General features: G+C 36.4%; 1 protein-coding gene across 1 annotated transcript in view; it reads left to right on the top strand.

The window, feature by feature from the left end:
• The window catches only part of LOC134754186 (epithelial discoidin domain-containing receptor 1-like), a 297,747-nt gene that overhangs the window by 261,623 nt on the left and 13,697 nt on the right, over window positions 1-22,427 (top strand). The window lies entirely within an intron of this gene.

The following is a 22,427-nucleotide window of genomic DNA, read 5'->3' as shown; positions in this document are numbered from 1 at the left end:
GGATATATTGCCGAAAGCTTTCTGAAAATCAATAAAAGCTATGTACATGACGCTATTTAATTCTATATGTTTCTCTATTAGCTGTTCGATGACTTGGATGTGGTCCATTGTAGAGAATCCTTTTTTAAAGCCCGCTTGCTCTATGGGTATATGTTTTTCGATTGTAGAAGAAAGTCTTCTCTGTAGACATGATGCGAATAATTTGTAGATACTCGACATAAGGCTTATTGGTCGGTAGTTAGAAATGTCGGCCGGGTCTCCTTTTTTGTAGAGTATTATAATGTCTGACTCTGTCCATTGACGAGGGACCACTTTTTGAGTTAAAATCAGGTTAAAAAGATGTACAAGATGAGAGAGCAGTATAGGTGCGACCGCTTTTAGAATGTCGTTTGTAATACCGTCATTTCCGGGGCTTTTCCTGGATTTTAAGGTTTCTAGAGCTTTTTTAATTTCAGTTTCATCAAACAATTCTACTTCGTCACTATGGGTTTCGTTGCACTCTATTAATGTTGTAATATCTGGTGAATTTTGCGTGTTAGTTTTTGCATATAGATCCGCATAAAATTTCGTCGCTTGTTCTAGTATTTCATCTCTGTTTTTTGTGTGTCGTGACTGTGATTTTAGTTTAGGTATCCAAATTTTTTCTCTATCAAGTTCTTTGAAGGCTTGTTTTGTGCTTCCCGTGAAAAGGAGATGTTTTTCCAATATATTTAAGCGGTATTGTTTGTAGTCTTTCTTTATTTCTTTGTTCACTTTTTTGTACAGCAAAGAGAGTGCAGTTTTGTCTTCTTTTGATAGAGGCTTATTTTTTTGGAGGTTGTGTCTTTGATCTATAAGCAGTTTAGTACTGTTGGAAATTATATTAGTTTTAGAATTGCACGATGATTTAGAAGCGAATGTGCTTTGTGAGATACACTTTTCAACAACGTCGTAGAATTCTTGAACCTTCTCGTTCTGAGATAATGGCAGTTTTGATAAATTGTTGTGTAAATTATTTTGGAGAAATTGCTCATCTTCTTTCGTAAACACACGTTTTGTATTTTATGTGAACATTACTCGGCTTCTTTTTGATTGGTTTGTTGTGTAGGTTGCTCTCAAAAATCTATGGTCCGAGTTGAACTTTATATTGAGGACTTCAAAGTTTTTTATTTGTTGTTTTTTGGCTACCATTATATAGTCGATTTCATTTTTAATTTCTTTGTTAGGTGCTAGCCATCTCCACCTCTTGCCTTGGCGTTTTTTGTACAATGTATTTACTATAGTTAGCTTGTGTTTCATTGCGAAGTCTATTAGTCTCTGGCCTCTCTTGTTCCTTATACCATAACCGCACGAGCCGGTTATTTGACTTTCTTCGCGTTTAGTTTGGCCGATCTTGGCGTTGAAGTCACCAAGGAGAATTAGATTTCTATTAGTTGGTGACATTATTCTCTCTAAAGTGGAGTAAAACTCGTCGATAGAGTCATCGCTGGCTTCGGATGTCGGAGCGTATATTTGTATCAGTGTAAGCGGCTTGTTATTAAATCGCATGTTTAGAACGGCTGTTCTATCGGATATTCCCTCGAAACTTATTATATTATTTTTATACTGCTTTTTTATTAGAAAGCCGACTCCGTACATACCTTGTGTTTCGCCGTAATAGCATAAAATATTTTTGTCATCTTCTATGATTCCATAGCTGTGCCGACGAGTTTCGGAGAGACCTATAATGTCGTATTTTACTTCCGACAGAGCGTTTTGCAATTCTATCATTTTTGGCGTTGTAGATAGTGTACGGGTGTTATACGTGCATATGTATAGTTCCTGTAAGCATTTTTTGCTTGCTGGAGGGTTGTAGTCGAGCTCCCCACGGTGACCGGCCGGCTTGAGGATCGGTAAATGTTCTTTTCTATCTAACATGTAACTTGCAGATGATGGGGCGAGAGAGGCGCTGTTTAGTTTTTTTCTTGCGGTTCGCGGCTCGTGCCGTAAGAACTTTGTGCTGTATTTAGCTGTGCCGGGCGTAGGTACCCAACTATACTCTCTGGTTTGGTTTTCTTTAAGATCTGTTGTTTAATTTCCTCATTTTTGCTCGTTTCCGCTGTACCGACTGTCTCTGGCGATTCCGATAATAACCTCTTGTTGGAACTTCGATTTACAGGTGTCGCCTGGTTTGATTTTCGCGGCTTAAGTGTCACTATTTTATCATAACGTAGAGCAACCATTTTTCCAGCCTCTTTTTCTCGTTTCAAGTCTTCCTGAAGGGCTCTGCGTTTTTGGAGAACGCTCGGGGAAAAATCTTCTTTTATATAGATGCCAGAGTTTTCTAACGACTTTTTTCTTTAAAAGCTCTAATTCCTACTTGTTGTCGTGAATGTCACAACCACTGGCCTGATTTTTTCACTTGGTTTACCCAATCGACTCACAGTTTCGATTTCCTATTTTTGACATTCGATTTTCATTTTCGTATTAATGATGTCCAGAATCAGGCTTAGCAGGTTTTCGTAGTGTTTCTCTGTCTCTTTTACCCCAAAGAAAACCAAATTTTTCTTTCGAATTTGTCTATCCAAGAAATCTATGGTTTTTTGTTGTTGTTCCACTTAAATTTCTAGTTGATTTGTTCGTGTTTCCATTAAACTAAACTTGTCGTCTATATTTTTGTTTATTGATACCTTTATATTTTCTTCCATTTCTTTCATTGTTATTTTCTGAGAGTTTAAATCAACCTGTATGGCTTGTAACATTTGCTTGATCTCATCCATTTTTGAGTTTGAAGACCTCTTGCGGCGCGTAACGTAACTACAAAGATGTTGATCGTTATTGTAAAGTAGCCGGTGATGTAGTTCTTCAGTGCTCCGCTAGATGGCGCTATTATAAACCCTTATGTTTCTTTTCGTATATGCATTATATATCCATGTTTGGCTTGCGTAGGAAAGACAAGGTAGGAGACACGAGTCCAAAATTTTCTTTTTTAATCTTAAGGGTATGTTAGACTTTAGGACTTCCTTGTGGCTCCAGAATTTATTCCACGTCATTGTAATACGTCTTTCTAATTCGTCACAGTGTCTAGACTATGATAGAGATAGTTGTTTACCTAAGTATATATATAGCTCTACATATCTGTCTGTTTTCGACGAAAATAGGTCTATAAGCTTTGTTGGACATGATTTTTGTTTTATCGATATTTAATTCCAAACCAATATCACGGCTAATACAGTTAAGTTCGTTTATCATTCCTTCCAATTGTGATGCTGTCTCTGAGAAAAGGACTAGGTCGTCAGCGAAGCGTAAGTTGCTTAAGAATTTCCCTTGTATGTTTATGCCTTTTCTTGACCAATCGAGTTTTTTCATAATATGTTGTAAAACTGTGATGAATAATGTGGGAGAGAGGGGGTCTCCCTGTCTTACACCTCTTCGAATAGGTATTTCGGCACCCGTTTTGTCCAATTTCACTCGACTAACGCTCTTGTTATAGATATCTTGAATGAGTTCGATTGTTTCTGACGGCAATTCACATTCGTATAAAGCTTTCCATATACTAGCGTGGGATATAGTGTCGAAAGCTTTGGCGTAGTCAATAAAAGCTAAGTATAGTGGATGTTATTTTTCTACATATTTTTCAATTATTTGATCCAGTACGTGTATGTGGTCCATTGTTGAGAATGATTTTCTGAACCCCGCTTGTTCTATCGGTTGGTGTTTTTCAGTAATTTCGGAGATGCGTCGTTCTAAGCATTGTCACGTTACTCCCTCGTCCACGTATATTGGAGGAGTGAGTAACGGAGCTGGGAGTGAGGAGGTAGAAAGGAAAGGATAGATATAACAGGGGTAGGTTCTTTATTTATCGGCTTTTGTCTAAATATGACACGCTAACAGATGGTTTTATTACAAAAAGAATAAATACGATTATAGTCGCGCTAGTAGCACGCGCAAGGCAGGAGCACGCACACGGATAGGCGCGCTGATAGCACGCGCAAGGTGAGGCGCGCTGGTAGCACGCGCACAGTAAGGCGCGCAGATAGCACGCGCAAAGGTAAGGCGCGCCGATAGCACGCGCAAAGGTGAGGCGCGCTGGCAGCACGCGCACAGTAAGGCGCGCAGATAGCACGCGCAAAGGTAAGGCGCGCCGATAGCACGCGCAAAGGTGAGGCGCGCTGGCAGCACGCGCACAGTAAGGCGCGCAGATAGCACGCGCAAAGGTAAGGCGCGCAGATAGCACGCGCAAGGTAAGCCGTGCAGATAGCACGCGCAAAGGTGAGGCGCTGAAAGGACTGGGAGTTAGGACCCAGGTATGAGATGCTACATTATGAGGCAAAAAGCTTGTAAAGGCATGGTTGCAGGCTAGGTCGGTAGTTTGCAATGTTTCCAGGATCTCCCTTTTTGTACAATAAAATGATGTCTGATTTCGCCCATTCATTGGGTATCTGTCTAGAGTCCAGTATTTTATTAAAAAGCTTAGTTAAATAGGGTATTAATATGCAACTTCCGGTTATGATTGTTTCGTTATAAATGCTGTCGGGGCCGCAACTTTTTCCTTTCTTTAAAGTTTTAATTTTCTTTAAAATCTCGTTGTCTGTGAATCTTTGAAGTGGAGGTGAGGTGGGTAGAGATATTGTGTTTTCAGTGTTTTCAGTTAAGCATGTACTCTTTTGCCTAGAATATAGTTTTTTGTAAAAATTCGTTGCAATACCTAAGATTTTAGACCTGGAAAATGTTTCTTTATCCGACGCATTGTCTTTCACAGAAGGTATCCATTTTTTCGTAAGGTTAAGCTCCTTGTATCCTTTTTTCAGGCTTCCCGTGGTGGTTAGATGTTTCTCTATTATATTTTGTTGGGTTATATAGGTTTCCTAATTCTTGTTTCTCTTCCTTAGATCGCGGTTTTTTGTGTTGCAGTTCAGATCTTCTTTTTAGTAACAGTCTTGTGGTCTCAGAAAGTATAGTTCTAGGTTTATTGTTTATTTTATTTTTAGAGCCCATAGAGTCCGTGATGCCTTTCTTTAATGCAGAATAATTTAACTCTATATGTTGACAAGTTGATAAGTTACTATTTTTCAAATTACGTTTCAGATTTTGCTGGAACAGTTTTTTATCTTCTAGTGTTTTCAGGTTTGTATTTTGGAGGCTATATTTAGCTCTACATTTCTTTGATTTTACGATCTGGAAAGTGCTTCTTATTAGGCGATGGTCGCTAGGAAAATTAAGCTTATTTATAATCTCTATGTTTGTGAAGTTATTTTTTGTGTTGGACATAATATAGTCTAGTTGGCTTTTTGTGCCTTTTGGTGATATCCACGTCCACATGTTTTTAGTGTTCTTTTTAAATATGCTGTTAATAATAGTTAGATTATTTTGAAGCGCAAATTGTATAAGCTTCTCGCCACTTGTGTTACGCGTTCCGTAACAGAATGGTCCAAGAGCTCTACTTTCCTCAGGCAGCCTTTGGCCAATTCGAGCGTTGAAATCGCCCATTACGATCACATTTTTGTAGCATTTTTCAAAAGCTCCTTGTAGCTGATCATAAAAAGCATCAAAATCACTTTCGCATGCAGTGCTGGTAGGCGCATAGGCCTGTATTATCGAAATGTCTATAGTATCAAACTTTAAGTTCAACATGCATACTCGTTCTGAAATCGCGATGAAGCTTTCTATATTTGGTTTAAATTATTTTTTCAATATAAATCCTACACCATGCAATCCTTTGATTTCTCCGTAGTAGCAGAGTATATAGGTATGTTCTTTATCTTCTAGAATTTCGTAGCCTGTTCTGCGTACTTCGGCGAGCCCAATTATGTCAAATTTAATTTTTGAAATTGCTTTTTTGACCTCTCTCAGTCATTTTGTTGTATAGTTATTAGAAATTTTAAACAAAAGATAGGCACTAATTGAGAATACGACATCACAGTGATCTGTTATAAATACTTCTCAATTTTCTTTTGAAAAATAAGTAATTCTTAAATTATTATGATGCGTGATTTTGTGGCCTTGGTAGGGTGCCCTACCAAGGGCACAAAATTTTGATAGGTATTTTAAATTTTTAGCTTTAGTTATTGTAATTGTAGTTAGTTTTAGTTTTACATTCATTTTATAACATCAATGTCATTATTTTATGATTGTCAAATTTCAATTTTAATACTTTATTGATAAAATAATATTTTACTAAATTATGGTCAAGGATTTAAAAAGGATCTGCGCCTCTTCACGCTATTTAAAGAAAAACTCACTTTCCGGTTAGACACGTAAAGCTAATAAATATGAACACACGGCCGCGATGTGGAGCGGTGACGTTAATACGACTGGCTTGCCGTTGTTAAGCGTCATTAATCAAAGTTAATTGACACTTATAATCAATCATAAACTAATACTAATCGTTCTGCGCAGAGCACGGCTTCTCTCATTGCCAGCTGTGACGGCTGGCAGTCTCCAATCGATACTTAAATTAAAATTAAATACAACACTTGAACTTTGTTTATAAAAACATTCAGTATGCAGCCGCGTCCGCCATTTTACCTATTCAATTCGAACGTTTTTATCCGCACTCCTTTTTAGGGTTCGGGTATAATTATAACTTAGCCCGTTGTTAAAGTTAAGCACTGAGCAAGTGTTTTAGTCGATTCTAACAGATGTGTGAAAATACCCATTAAAAAGAAACGTAAAATATATCTGTCATTATCCTCTAGCGGCCCACCATACATGGAAAATTGGCAATCGAATTTGAATAAATGATATTTATTTAGCACAATCGGATTAAGACTAATAACCTCGAAATTTCTAGAACAGTAATGATATTGGTTATGTCTGTAAATGTCTGTTTTTTTCGTATCTACACTATTTTGTAGTCCTAAACATTTTTCCTCCGTTATCTTACTAAATTTGTATTGCATAGCACTCGTGTACCAATTATGGATCTACTGATGTCTATTATATTGAAATCCACTCAGTAGTTTAGGCGCTAAAAGTAAAAATATGATTTAATATTCGGCGTCCTCTCAAGGCGGCTGTATTGATCTTTCTTTAATAAAACAAGTGTAAACAGGTTGTGAAGGGCAAGAGGAATCTACCGATACGTCATTTAAAAAAATCCGTCCTGAGCGTGTGGTGGTGGTCAGTATTTAAACCCATAACCCTACTTTCTGTTTAAGTCGCAGTCCAGTAAAATGTTGATGTTGGGGTAGAACGTGTACAAATGTTTAGAAAAAAGTGGAATTCATATTCCTCCAAGTTTCCTATTAAGAGAATATTTCCTGAATGGGTATAAGCGCTAAATCTGGATTCAGCAATTATTTTCTATAACAAGATGTATTTTTTCCGCAAAGATATCTAGGACTTTTTTGTGTTCCGTGCAAAACTTTATTTTGACAAACGGAACACTTATGGGATCACTTCGGTCTTGCAAATCAGTTAAATGCGTTTTTCTCAGAGACCGTTTGACACCGTTGATTTCTATAACCTACTGAAATATTTTATTACCATCATAATAATTCATAAAAACTGTTGAAGCTAAGCTTTTCAGTGATCAGCAACGTTTTTAATACCGATTCAATACCGATAACACATCAGCATCTCTGTCTCGTGAGAACACAAAGGGTAAAACCGTTGTCCGATGTGAATCTTACGCAGCACTGCAATAACGAGTACTTAGGTAGTAGCTTGGTAGAAAAAAATATCGGAGGACATAAATTTTACTTTCCCATGTATCGATCGAAAATTAAATGGCCTCCTGGAATGAGGTGAGCGATTAGGCGTCCGCGACCGTTGCCGCGCCGGCCACAACGAGCCGTGTAATTGCTCCGCAAGTTCCGCAATATCTCGCCAAACCTAAATCTACTTACCTAAAAATATGTCCGCACTTATTTCGTGTCGTAACCTCAACAATTATTTCCATCCAACAAAAATGGCTTGTACAGGTTGGGTTACCACGAGCAAAAATGTAAACAGTAAATTACACATTAATCCAAAAAAATGCCGGAATTAGCACTTTCCGTGCCTATGTCCAAAGTTTAAAGTGCCATAGGTATGTACTGTAAAACTTTGTGCGATACACGTACGAATAGGTAATTCACAACGAATTCTTTACTTTCCGCACTTGTATCGTAAATAATATAATAAGTTGACAGGTAGGTCTAGATAGTTTATTGTACTTAAGTACTTAAATATGATTAGGTAAATATTATAATTTAAAACCCGAATAAAACTATGATTAAAATAAACTTTTAATTACTTGTAGGTAATCATAAAATATAAACATATTATTTATAAAAATACCACACTCAGAATGATTAATCTTAATTGTTATTTTATTATTAAGCGGGACTTATTACAGGGACGAAATTAGTATGATAGTAGTAAGATAGTATGATTCTCTCTGTCTATGTTTGAAATAAGACAGTCCTTTGACAAACTATACCTATATACCTATATTAAACGTTTGAGAAAAGCACTATACATACATCGGCGTGAAAACGGGTTGTCGGCCTCTGTAGTAATGTACTATATATACCTTTACTACCTATATTCCATTCAGAAATTCCGCCTGTTTTAAGTTGGTGTAAGTAAGACAAGTGCCTAGTACTCATTTACCAAAAAACACTAAATAAAGAATAACTCATTTTAAAAACAATTTATGGCAGCCCTGTCCCTATTGACTCTTTAGCGTCCCTATTCCCACTTATTGCGTCCCTATTAACTACCAGAGGCGTCCCGCTCCACCCCTCAGTAGTCCCTATTCACCCCTGTTGTGTCCCTATACACCTCGTGTTTTTTCGGAATGTTCATGGTTCTATTTTCACACTTTTTACTAACAAAACAAAGATTATTTATACTTACCATGTAATTAATATGTTCTCAATTAATGCCAAACCATTTTTTCACTCTCAGAAGTGTCACAAACAAGTAAAACCTTTACTTCCAAAGGAAGTTTTGGAGCTCATATCAACCATTCGTTGACGACTTTCATGTTTTTCCAGTGTTTCTATTATCAAAAGAATATAATCAACTATTATTTTCAATCGCAAGATATAATTTGTGATAGATATTTTCTTTTAAATAATCAGGTAAATGTTATTTCCGGTTCTTGACCCTATTCCCCCCGCCGTCCCTATTCACCCCATTTGACGGTACCTTGAATATACGACTGAACACTCGTATCAATAGTGATGCCGTTTGTTGGTAGTAGGTACATATATAGTAGTGCCCTAGTGCCTAACACATAGAAAACGAGCTCAGATCGGCACTTCGGTTTACTTTCTATGGCCTAAAATAAATATGGGCGTTAATTGGTTTACTAGATCGCAATTAGGAACAAATACATATGCGAAAACGTTAATATTTTTAAAAGTACATAAATATGGCTCATTATATATTTATTATCGAATCGGTAGAAGCCAGAGATACCTTGAATAAACTGAACACACTCATATCCTAATAGTGATACCGGTAGTAGGTACATACATCGCAGCATAATGGATAATCACTATTAGCGTCCTATTTGATGCTCCGATAGAGATTGGATATATTGAACGCCTTATATTTAGTCTGTCTACCTATACCGACTATGTAACTTGTAATGGGCTGTTTCTGTTCTGTAAATATGTCGCTTACTCGTTTAACGTATTGCCTGATCATTTTCATTACTTACCTAACTTTAATACATAAGATCAATGCATATTTTTAAAACAACAAAAAACATTTAGTTAAACAAAAGCTCGTAAAAATCAATTATTCATTTCGTTTTAACATATATGTTTTCATGTCTGCGTTAAAATTATATTTTCATATAAAGTAATAACTAGTAATTTAAAAGGTATATTAAATCAGTACCACTGTATATACGTACAAAGGACTGCCCAATAAAATAAAATAAACTGGTAGCCATTAACAGAGAAGTCATAAGCCGAGGGGGACACTAAGTTACGTAATCACTGCCGTGGTCGAGTGAGATGTCTCCGATCTATGGAATAAATAGATATTAGAAGTATTAGAACACTAAATATCTATGTTGTAATTATTCAATATCTAAGCTAAATCGGTGCTACAGGATTTTAATATTCCTATATGTATCTTTATAACGATTTTCAATATTTTTATTAGTCAGTTTAATACATTTATGCCACTGAAATCTCAATGATTTGTACCAATTAACTAATATCGGTATGTCGGGCCTCCTCACTGGCAACCTTCCTCTAAACGCGGCGAGCACATGACGTTATAATTTAGAGCACAATGGCTAAGATAACCGAACTGTCTAATATTAATTAGCATTATGTATACTAGGATTAGAGACGTGAGCTTAATGAATAAATGAGTACGCCTGGCCTGAGGTAGTGGCACATTTCCGCGTTAGTTAAACGCTGAACCTGAGAGCGCCGCCGCCGCGCGGAGGGCCGTGAACACCACCGCCGGTCCACAAAAATGCTCATAAAAATTGATTACTGACCGTAGCAAGAGAATGCAATCTGCTCGTTCCAGCATTCAGGGGGCTCTCTCGATGTTTGCCCCCCCCCCCCCCCTCCCCACCTCACACCCCTCAAACAACGCTTTCATAGCTCGCGGCCCTTATTTTATTTTTACCATGTTACTTCGTTGCTGCGCTCTTTAAATTAAAATCGTAATTAGGTTGAAAGTAATTAAGTCCTAAAAATATTATTGTTCATACATTATTATTAGGTATATTTGTATAGAACGGTGACTGCAACTATAATGAACAAAACTGCGCCGGTTTTATTGAAAAAGTTTTGGAGAGTCGATCTACAGAGCAGCACTTTATTCCGACTGCTGCAATTTACTTCCTTTCAATCACGTTTATTATAGTTTTTTACCTGCCTATTTTATTTTTCGAGTTTATCTTTGTCTCATTAGTTTTCTTATTAATTATCGCAATTTAGAGGTGTCAAACAGGGTGTCTGTGTTAATTTGTATTATTACACGACTGCCCAAAAAAGGAGTGTAGTGTTCTAAACTGATGTACCTTGATTTACCTGTACCCTACCTAAATACTTTTACAGAAACTTTTATAATTAGGTTTTAAGTTTACTAACATATATTAAAAAGCATTTTTGTCAAATTAGACGTAAGTACTGTCCGCGCGCGAATTCCGTGCACGGCTGAGGAATGTTAGGAATGTTGGGCGCCATGACAGAGTAGTGTCATTTTGTACGTACGGGCGCGGCGCACACCCTCCTGCTTCCTCGACCTCCGAATGCACGGAATTGGCGCGCGGACAGTAGCGATGGGTCATTAACGGGAATTTGCCTTTGGCTGGTAATTTCACGGTGACGGGCTCGACAAGATTCCCTGCTTAAATACCTACGTATACGTAAGAGAATGTTTAGTAATATTGGTTTCTGTGAGTAGGTATTTCATTCAGTGATTACTTTAGAAACCGAAAAGCCTGCATATTTTGCTATGACCATTTAAATGGAGGCAAACAATATTCAAACAAAAGATGTCTGTCTAATTATGTGGCTTTTGGGCTTATTCTCAGTATTTTAACTATAAAACTCCTGTGTTCTCACAGGAACATGTTGAAATTATTTTAAACTATAAAATCAAAATTTGAAACGATTGGTCTAGAACTAAACTATAGCAAGTGTGAACTTTTTATTAACAACACCTCTTTAAATTTTTCGGATATAAAACCAAAATTTGATCTGCTAACACCAAACATTAAATTAACAGACAAAGACTCTCTTTGCCTCCTATGGTCTCCTATCTTTGAAGAATCCTATTCAAAATTCACATCCGACCTCTAAATTTCAAAATTATGAAAGTCGTCTTTTCGAAATTTCGCTGCTTTATCTATTATCAAATTCTGCCTTTTTGTACAGTCTTTTAAGCCGCAGCACAGGGTCTGCACGCCCCGAATACGATTTCGTACCTTTTGGCGTCGACACCCTAGGCCCGTGGGGTCCGAACGCGACTTCATTGTTTAAGGAATTGGCTAAAAGAATAATAGACGTCACCGGTGATCGTAGAGCTGGCAGCTTCCTCGCACAAAGAGTAAGCATTGCGATACAGCGAGGAAATGCTGCCAGCATCTACGGCACCATGCCGCAGGGGAATATTTTTTAATTATTTATTTTATGATTAGTTTTATTTATTTTTAGTTTCAGTTTTTAGGTTTTATAAGTTAGTTATTTAATGTTTATAGTGTAACATAGCACGTATTATATAATAACATTACTTTTAAACGATTCACTCACTTATTATTAAGTCGAATAAACGGTCGACATATATCGATCAAATTTTCGAGGATCTTCCTCATCGAGCACCGCCTTTACTAGTCAAGCGCGACGTGTACTTTATCAGTAGTTTATATTAAGCAGTCTCAAAATTTTAATATGTACCATACCAAGTCCTGGGCATTCGTCATTGGAGAGACTATATAAAATATCCTTCTACAGGCAGCTTTTCTACCGCTATATAATTAGCAAAAAGCAATGAGCGAGTTTTTTTTACTGTTCATAAATAAACCTGCCGGCAGTGTGATTGCTGATCAGTGATCAGTCAGCGTACAATGGGTCTGATACCAGTCCGAGGGATTAGGTATAACAACGTATAAAATACGTCAAAGGAAGCAAAAAAATAAATGAAAAAATAGACCAAGACTTTTAATAATTACGTGAAGGCATTCTCTTTTTTTAGTCGGCGCTGAGACAAACCGGAAACTCAGAATTGTTAATATGTCACTATATTAATTAGGTACATACTTATAGGTACCTAATCTGCCAAATATAGTTCTACAAATTATATTATCCTCAACAGAGAGATTTTTTATTTTTTATTGCCTAACCTATTAACAGATTAACTATAAAAATGCTACTAATAAGTTTAGTAGCCTTACAGAAAGAGGGCGACATAACTTAGTTTGCACTAGGTACGCAAACTGGGGGAACAGGAGTTAAGCCGTTGAAAATCGAAACAAAAATGTCTGCCATGGTTCCTGGTTAATCTTATTAAGTCTGTTCCTAGCGGCGGAGCCCAGCCGAGCCGTTGAATACACAACACGTTTAGTCGTTTAGTCAACCTTGTGGAACTGCTAGTAACTACTGCTTACCTACTTACACTTACCACATAACTAATAAGAAGTAAGTATTTAGACATACATATTTATATTTCCAATACCTTGAAGCCGTGGGGGGAAAATGTCTCCTTTCCATCTATAACAAACAAGATCAAAATTAGACCGTATTAGACCTAGCTATTTTAGACCTGTCCTTTTCCTTTACTTTAATCTTCGTTTTTGCGACTGCGTCTGACTTAGATACGTGGTTTTCGTGGCATATGATGACAATATACGATAATGAATATTGATGATTTCTTATTTGGACTCATGATCGATGACCTGGAATCTGTGGTCAAGCATGCTCAATGTTTGTTATACGCTGATGATTTAAAGCTTGTGTATGGAGTGCAGAGTAGAGCGGATTGCGTCTCTCTTCAAGAGGATATTACCGCGGTTACTAGCTGGAGTATAGCTAATAAGCTACTTTTTAATACATTGAAGTGCTCTGTGTGCACGTTTAGTCGTTCAGCTACCCCCCAACTTGAGCAGTACATGCTGGGAACTGAGGTGATTGCCAGGGTCTTTTCCGTAAAAGATCTTCGTGTAACCTTTGATGAGCGCCTGAGCTTTCACGAGCATATTCGTACACTCGCGGATAGTTCCTTTAAGAGACTAGGCTTCGTGATCCGCAGTGTCAAGGACTTCTGGGACATTGGAGCCATAAAGATGATTCACAGCGCATTGGTCAGAAGTAAGTTTGAGGCCTCGTCAATCATCTGGCACCCGTACGAGTCCACTTACGCCTTACTTCTGGAGAAAATCCAAAAGGCATTCCTAAGATTCCTATTTAAAAAAAGATTTCGTTATTATCCATTTATGTATCCAACGAAATATTTACTTGGATGCCTCGGATATAATTCCCTAAGGCGCAACAATACACTGCTGACCATCGCTTGTCGCATACTGCGTGGTGAGTCAGACTGCCCGGAGCTTGTGGCTCGAGTTTTACGGCTGTATGTTCCGGACTTGCCAAAAATCCCTTTGAGACCGCGAGCGCGTCCACTGCTGGCAGTGCCGGCGGCGCGCACGGTGTCGCATAGGAATTCGCCGCTCTATCGTGCGCTGACGCCGCTCAATGCGCTCCTGACATCGGCACCTGAATGTGACTTGTTTGCTTGGAGATGGGCGACTGTGTGCCGTGAATGTTTAAAGTTCTGCGAGTTGATGGATGGCAGGCTGTCCAGCACTTATGTTTAATGTCACTTACATTAATTGTCTCTTATATATGTATAGTTCATGTGTTTGTATACTGTGTAATCTGCAATGTTTAATTTCTCGGTGTATTGGCTTGTCTGTAATGCCGGGTAAATATATTGTTAATAATAAAAAAAATAAAAAAAATATGATATACGTTAGTATAGATGACGGGACGTTTACTATTTTCGGTAAAAAAAAGTATCACACTCGTAGCGTCTCATCATCTTCCTCGCGTTGTCCCGGCATTTTTGCCACGGCTCATGGGAGCCTGGGGTCCGCTTGGCATGTAATCCCAAGAATTGGCGTAGGCACTAGTTTTTATGAAAGCTACTTCCATCTGACCTTCCAACCCAGAGAGGAAACTAGGCCTTGTTGGGATTAGTCCGGTTTCCTCACGATGTTCACTCTCGTAGCGTCTATTAGCGGGTAAATTACGACGGACAGTAATCTGAAACATCTACATTAGATCAAAGCAAAGAAAGTGTTAGTGCTAGAAAGCTGCAATTTGGTATGGATATATAAATTAAATAAACTCGTGCCTGAGAAAGGATACCCGACGAATCCGAAACATGTCGCCGAAAGCGATTAGGTAAAAACAATAGGCATGATGACAATAATTAAAAGTCACTAAAATATTATACTTATTTAATAAAACCTTAGTCGTAGAATACGAAAAACGCATTTATTTTTTTATATTTGGTGAGATTGATAAATGTTTTGTTAAAATACAATTACAAAATACGCAAGTCCGCCATGATTCGGTGAACACCAATCAGAGCGAATGACGTCATGTTCATGTAAACAAGTATCCAAAGTACTGAAAGTACTGGTTCTCCTGCTATTTTATTTACGATTCACGGATTCAATTTAAGTAGTTTAAACCGAATATTAACTAATAATAATAACTTGAATCATGGAACAAGGATTTACTAAGGCAAACAGTGCTAATTTGCCTAGAATCGATGTGATGATGCTTGGAGAGTTTTTACAATCAAACGAAGACTTTTGTTCAGCAGAATTTATAAATGTCAAAAGTTCCTTGTAAGTACAATAAACAATATTTATAATTATATAAAAATCATACTAATTTAAGTAATTAACTAAATCCAAATCCTGTAAAATCGCTTTTTATGTGTATTCCATAGCAGGTTAATAATAAAATTTGTCATAATCTATTAAAGACAATATTAGTGTAATTTGAAGCCTAACCTCAAAATCCTACTCTCATGCAACTTTTATATTAAAGTTACGCCTCAAACAAGATAGATACTTTTAGGTATAGAAACTAAAACATAAATTAAATACATCGAAATGATCTTCGCAAAAATAAAGATGAGTCTTAAGCACTACGGCCATTGTCTCGCCTTGCAAGTTTCTACTACTACTTGTTTCGTGTTGTTTTATTGTGTGAACATGCACAAATAACTTATTAGGAGTTGTTTTTGATGTATTATTACACTGAGGAACCGCACAACATTTATACACTTTGGTATTCATATTTAATAATACGAAATAAACAAATTATTTATTAAGCTTCTAAGGAACGCCTAGAACGTGCGTTTTGTTTATATGAACTTGACGTCACTAGGGACGCCATGACACTTACAAGCGTTTTGGAGCGAATTTAAAATCTAAAAACTAAAATGTAGTTTTTTTTCTACAAAACCTTTATTAAATGCAGAAGTATGTTATTCATAGTAAATAATTTATGATTCTTAACAATATAGGACAGTTTTTCAAAATCTGCCATCATGCCTATAGTGAGTGAAACCGTACTAATCTAAATATTTTGAGTTTAGCCGTTTTTTAGTTATCGCAAAAATTGTCCCCTTCATAGTAAAAAGACGTACAGGCACAGTTATATAAACGTTATTACAACATTAAATGAGCTTTTTAAAGTTATTTAGCATTATTTATGCAAATAAAGTAAAATGTAACATTGCTTATTTTACCCATTCATTTGTTATTTATATAGTTTGTCAAAGGACTGTCTCATTTCAAACATAGACAGAGAGAATCATACTATCTTTGTCTTACACTAGTACTAGCACTCAAAAGAAAGGGATGAGTATAATTCTCCTGGTTGTTACTGACTGACAAATTGGTTTGACCAACTATATTTAATTTCTCTAAAAAAGTTTCATTGGCTGAATGAGTAATGCCGTTGACTATTGGCAGTTTTAGCATACTTTAATAATACTTTAATTAACAAATCATTTTACAATTCTCAAGTTTCCCAAAATATTGCAGTTTAATGTTTTTAGCTATGAATTATTATATGACCAGATATGCAGTCTCCGATTGAAAGTAAGATCTTAGGAAAAAATCATGACCATTACGTCTTGCTTTGCCTTGTCTTTTTGCTTTTGTCGTATTCGATATGAAAAGTAGATTGTTTAACTCGGGTGAAAAGCATAATTTGTATCGTTTTCAAGCAAAAGGTACCACATTGTCGCTTTCCATAAGGACGCTCTGACAGGTTTTTAGTATAAATATACAATCAATTTTCGTCTTTGATTGAAAACGTCGCATTTAATGCCTTTGTTAACAATCTTCTATACTAATGGCTCCAGTTTAGCCTATTGTGACGGAAGGGAAGGGTAACACACTAAGCATGGCCCGACATGCTCTTGACCGGTTTTTATATTATATTTACGTACGAAATACTATAAGACCTATTAACGCAAACATAATATTTAACGAACACATTTACTTATACGAAAACCTGTGACTGTGATTTTCCCTCGTGTCCCCGCCGTAGCGGACGCCCGACCTGATCTTTTTGTATGCCCGTTGTTTAACGGCGAGCGTTTGTTCCACGCGATGTACACAGAACTGCGGGACACCTGAACAAACAATACTTTAATTCCATTAGTTTGAGACTCACTTTGTTTTCAACGTACTCTCGGTTACAACCCCAAGTTGTTTGCCGTTAGCTTCTAGTACACTTTTCTTATTTCACCGATAACAGGTGGTTTTCAAATGCTTTTTTAACAGCTTGTGACATCGGAAGTTTATTTTGTATTCAACCTCGAGTATAACTATTAAATTGACATTTTTATAAACCCCCTGCGCTTTATCCCAAAAATATCTATTTTATCCCAAAAAGGTCTTACATCATTTTGGAAGAGCTGATACTCTTCAAACTGCTGGATCGATTCCTATCAAACATAGCTGAAAACCACCGCAAGGAAACTCGCTTTCATGAAACGTAACCACATCGAAATCGGTCCATCCGTTAGAGAGCAACTATGCCACAGACAGACAGACATTGACGTCAAACATATAACACCCGTCTTTTTGCGTCAGGGGTTAAGAGCCCGGTGTCGATTTTAGTCGCAAAAATGTAAGATTGATAGATTTAGTCGGTGAAATTGTACACCTTTTGTTACCTAATTGAAATAACAAGTACTGGTTTCTATTAGCACGTCTTCTTATCTTACCTTTTATCAGATCAATTTATTGAAAACAGACTAACTAAATTAGTAATGTTGGCTTTTCTGATGGACGTTTAGGTAAACGCGTGTAAAGCACTGATTTTGTCGCTCTTATTTGTAAATTTCGTAAAGTTTGGACCGCTAAACATGGTAATTTTGTATTACACATATCCTGTACTTGACGTTTATCAGACTACATTTTTATTATTATGACTTTGAAATAGTGTAAATGAAAGTTAGACGAAATAAATTTTCTCCAGAAATTACTTCAAAACAAGTGACAATTTCTCTGAAAATCGACTTAATTTCAACATAATTTTGATACTTAAACAATCTACAACATTTGCTGAAACTATTCTTATACATCAATTTGTATAATTTACCACCATAAATTTTTGATGAATTTTTAAAAACTACCCCTTCTTTTCATATATTACCGGTGACGCACGCTCGCGACCTCACTATTAAGAGGCAAGATGAGAAGACGTGCTAATAGAAACCAATACTTGTTATTTAGATATTACGTAACAAAACGTGTATAATTTCAACGATTAAATCTATCAATTTTAAATGTTTGCTCCAAAATCGACTACGGCCCCTTAATATAATAGATAAAATTAATCTGAATCTGAATGTTATTCTTGGCATTAATTAGATATAAATTATTAAATAAAATAAAATATTGTAGGTACTTACCATGTACGGCGATATTAAAATGACGAAACATGAAAAATATTAACGACACCTTCGGCCTTTTCCCAGAGCCTCTATATCCGCTAGGCGCAAAGCCATTTTCTACGCTCGGTAAACTTAGAAACTGGGCCAAAGTAGGCTTCTGCGAATATACGGGAAATTCTCTCCCTCGCTATATTGCAAGAACTATTTCTTTGTAAACTTCTCGCATGCCATAAATAGAAACGTAAATTTAACTTTTATGTTTTCTAAGCAAGAGTGATATACGCACATAATTATTTATGCCCGTTTAGCGATGCAGGATTTTAAGTGCATGTTTTAAACGACTGAATGGAGTCTATCTTACGCAAAATCATATAAGTAACAAATGTTTAATTTTTTTACATTAGTAACTTGACGCTTCAATGTTTAAGTTATTATGTGTTTTTGTTAATTGCATTTAGTTAAATAAAATAATTAAACAATTAAAAGTTATTGATACCACCTATCCCTGAAAAATCTTAGTTCAATCCAAAAAACATCGAGACTATTTGAAAATAATTGCTTTAACCCTTCAACTCTACTGACAGCTGGTAAAGTTCAAATTTAAACAAATATTTTTCATTACATGCAGTAAGGGGATTACGATATATGTATTATGTGTAAGTATACGTCAAAATATATATAACGATATACTTATTCCGGTATATTACGATATATTTTGGTATATTTCGTCTCTCTTACAATGTAAGTAGGTGCTAGACAGAGAGCGATATATATTTTGGTATCGTTGTCGCGTGTGGTGCTTAGTTATACTATAAGATATCTGTCGGTATCTTACAGTATATTAATATATATTATCCATAGACATAGTATAGTAGTTACAGACATGAAACCGAGCGACCAGGGGTAAGAGAAAGACATATTCATGCATTGACAGGTTAATGTATGACAGCATAATCCTTTTTCTCTTTCACTCTTATAAATTTCGGTATTTCGCCATCGCCTCCTACCTATGCTGCCATAACCCGACCATGAAAAAAAAACCCGGTCGGTGATAAGGACAAAGCATGGCACTATTTTCTCTTTCCTCTTATAGGAATCGCAATAAGACTATCTTTCTTTATCAAAGAGTGTCAGGCCCTTGATATTATCGCTCCGTCTGTGTTAAGTAATTACAACAACAATATCTAAGTAATTTACAAAGTATCGGTAAACCCGTAGGGTTTGTCTCGATACCGCATTCCAAAACATGACATCTTATACAAAAACATAACAAATTGTTAAATTGTACATAATAACTATAGGTACTACTATTTATCAGCAGTTGTTGTGCGATTGACGGAAAAGAGATAGTTGCTGGGATTTGGCGTATTCTTCAGCTTTCCGGATTTTAATCAAATAAATGATGCGCCGTTATGTTATATTTGTGTCAGCTGTTGGGACTGACATAAGTTATATTTGTCAAACAAATCATTTTATTCTGGGGCAACAAAGTATTGCAGGCGCATTGCTTATTTATCAAACGTAATACGAACATATCGATACTTATATTTCTTTTAAACGCAAGTACACACTGCTGTGTAATGTAAATAGCCTGCGGATACAGTGGAAACTTAGTTCGACTTTATAGATTTTTTCAAATTGGAAGAATAATCGTGGAATATTTATGGTATGGCAGACGCTACGCCGCCTACTAAGTGTTTATTTTTAAAACAAATGATAAAAATAAAAGTGTGTATTTATTAGTTAGGTTGTGAATAAAGTTTTTCTAAAAAATGGACGGCAAAGTCAACGTTGCCGGTTAAAAAGTAGGTCGAGAAGTGCGTAGTTTATGGTCAGTCAAAAAATTAAAGTTTAAAACATTGCAGTCTCGATTTCGGGACTATACTTGAAAACTTGAAACTTGGTAAGTAGATGTATTTTGTGAACCGCATTAAGATTTTCACACAAAAATAAAAAATATAACAATATTTTTTGGGGGTTCCCCATACTTGGAACTGTAACTCAAAAAATATTTTTTTTTTCATCAAACCCATACGTGTGGGGTATCTATGGATAGGTCTTCAAAAATGATATTGAGGTTTTTAATATCATTTTTTTCTAAACTGAATAGTTTGCGCGAGAGACACTTCCAAAGTGGTAAAATGTGTGACGTCCCCTCCCCCCTGTAACTTCTAAAATAAGAGAATGATAAAACTGAAAAAAATATATGATGTACATTACCATGCAAACTTGCACCGAAAATTGGTTTGAACGAGATCTGATGATTCATTCCACTGTTGAACTGATGTTGAAGCCGAAACTGACAGTTGTGCATCTCGAATAGGGCCCCTGGTAAGTAGTTTTTTTTTATACGTCATAAATCGTAAGCCGCAATTTACCTTTCACTCACGTTTCACATAAAAAATACATTATTAAAATTATGTACAGAATGAAAATGTACAGAACCCTCGGTGCGCGAGTCCGACTCGCACTTGTTTTTTTTTGTATGTATGTTACCTCAGAACTCCGTAATTTCTGAGCCGATTTGGAAAATTATTTTTTTGTTTGAATGTTCCAAATTTTTTAAAAGTTGAAGTGGCCATATCAAATGAAGGCATAGGTCCATGAAACAGCCAAACAGATGATCAGTACTTATTATTATAATAATTAGTCCCTAATTGGTCCCGTTTTTGTAAAAACCCAGTTTTGATGAAGGGATCCATTAGGAATCCAGGGAACTCCTCAAATCTTATAGGCATACATATATCGGTTTTAGTATTTGCATCAACAAACCAAGCACTTTCATCCAAACCAGTAACATTTGTTGAAGTGGAACTTCTGATGATGACCAGAACGGGACTCTTTAACAACGCATATTTAAATTTTGGCGATTTAAGTCCTCTTCGTTATATTTGTTAAGCACAAGTAAGTTCTGAAGGAACATTTGTATTAAGGTCTAGTTCTGATGATGGGTTTCATGAGGTCCAACTCCTCAAATCTTGGTAGCTTAGATAACCCGAAGTGCAAAAATGTTTAGTGACAGTTTGGCCGGACAGATGAAGAAACACTACAAATGGGAAAATAAAATTAATTTAAAAAAAAAGTAAAACCGACTGCAAACGGGAAAAAATTAAATATTATCTCGTTTTATATGCGCTAGCAAACGGTGCCAAGCTAAATAGTTACAATACTGGTTCTTTTGTTCTTATCAAACTATACCAGGGTTGGCTTCGGTTTTAAGGCAACTTGACGCTTTTAATATTTGGCTTGGCACTGACTTCAAACGTATCAGTTTGCTGCAGCGCATATAAAACGAGATAATATAAAAAAACCCGTTTGAAGTCGGTTTTACTTTTTTTAAAGATTAATTTTATAAAAACTACATTTGGTCCTAAATGCGTGTAATCCAATCCAATCCGTAAATCCAAGAGTTTGCGCAATAGGTACCAGGAGGTGTGCATACATTTCGGCAACCTTAGGAGATAAATTTTTCCTTGGATTGCCAAAGCACTCGATGCAGAAGGAACCCCCTATCAATTACAATGGCACTACCAGCAAGGTTTCAGGTGGATCAGACACTAGTGAAAAGGCGTATTCGGATTTATGGGGGCACCACTTAAATATTTATTTTATTCTGTTTTTAGTATTTGTTGTTATAGCGGCAACAGAAATGCATCACTGTGAAAATTTCAACTGTCTAGCTATCACGGTTCATGAGATACAGCCTGGTGACAGACAGACGGACAAACAGAAAGACAGGCAGACAGACAGACGGATAGTGGAGGGCTTAGTAATAGGGCGGGACCCTACTTACTCTTTGGGTACGGAACCCTAATAAAGAAATTCAAAATGGCGGCAATTTGGTACCTTTTCAGATATCAGTTTTCATCATGATTAGAACAAATTTTCCATCAACTGGCCCGTAGCCAGAGTTGAACTTAAGATAGGGCAGCCTTAATAGGTAGGGCGCAAGTCATTTTACGTGATCTAAATAATCTGGGCATTTCTCAGAGGTGGGGTTTTTAAATAAACACGTGAATTTATTGTTAAAAAAATCTCAATTAAATCACACAAATCCATCAGCATCTGATACACCT

The sequence above is a fragment of the Cydia strobilella genome, chromosome Z (assembly GCF_947568885.1).
Source record: "Cydia strobilella chromosome Z, ilCydStro3.1, whole genome shotgun sequence".
NCBI lineage: Eukaryota > Metazoa > Arthropoda > Insecta > Lepidoptera > Tortricidae > Cydia > Cydia strobilella.
This window is presented reverse-complemented; position numbering and strand designations above follow the sequence as displayed.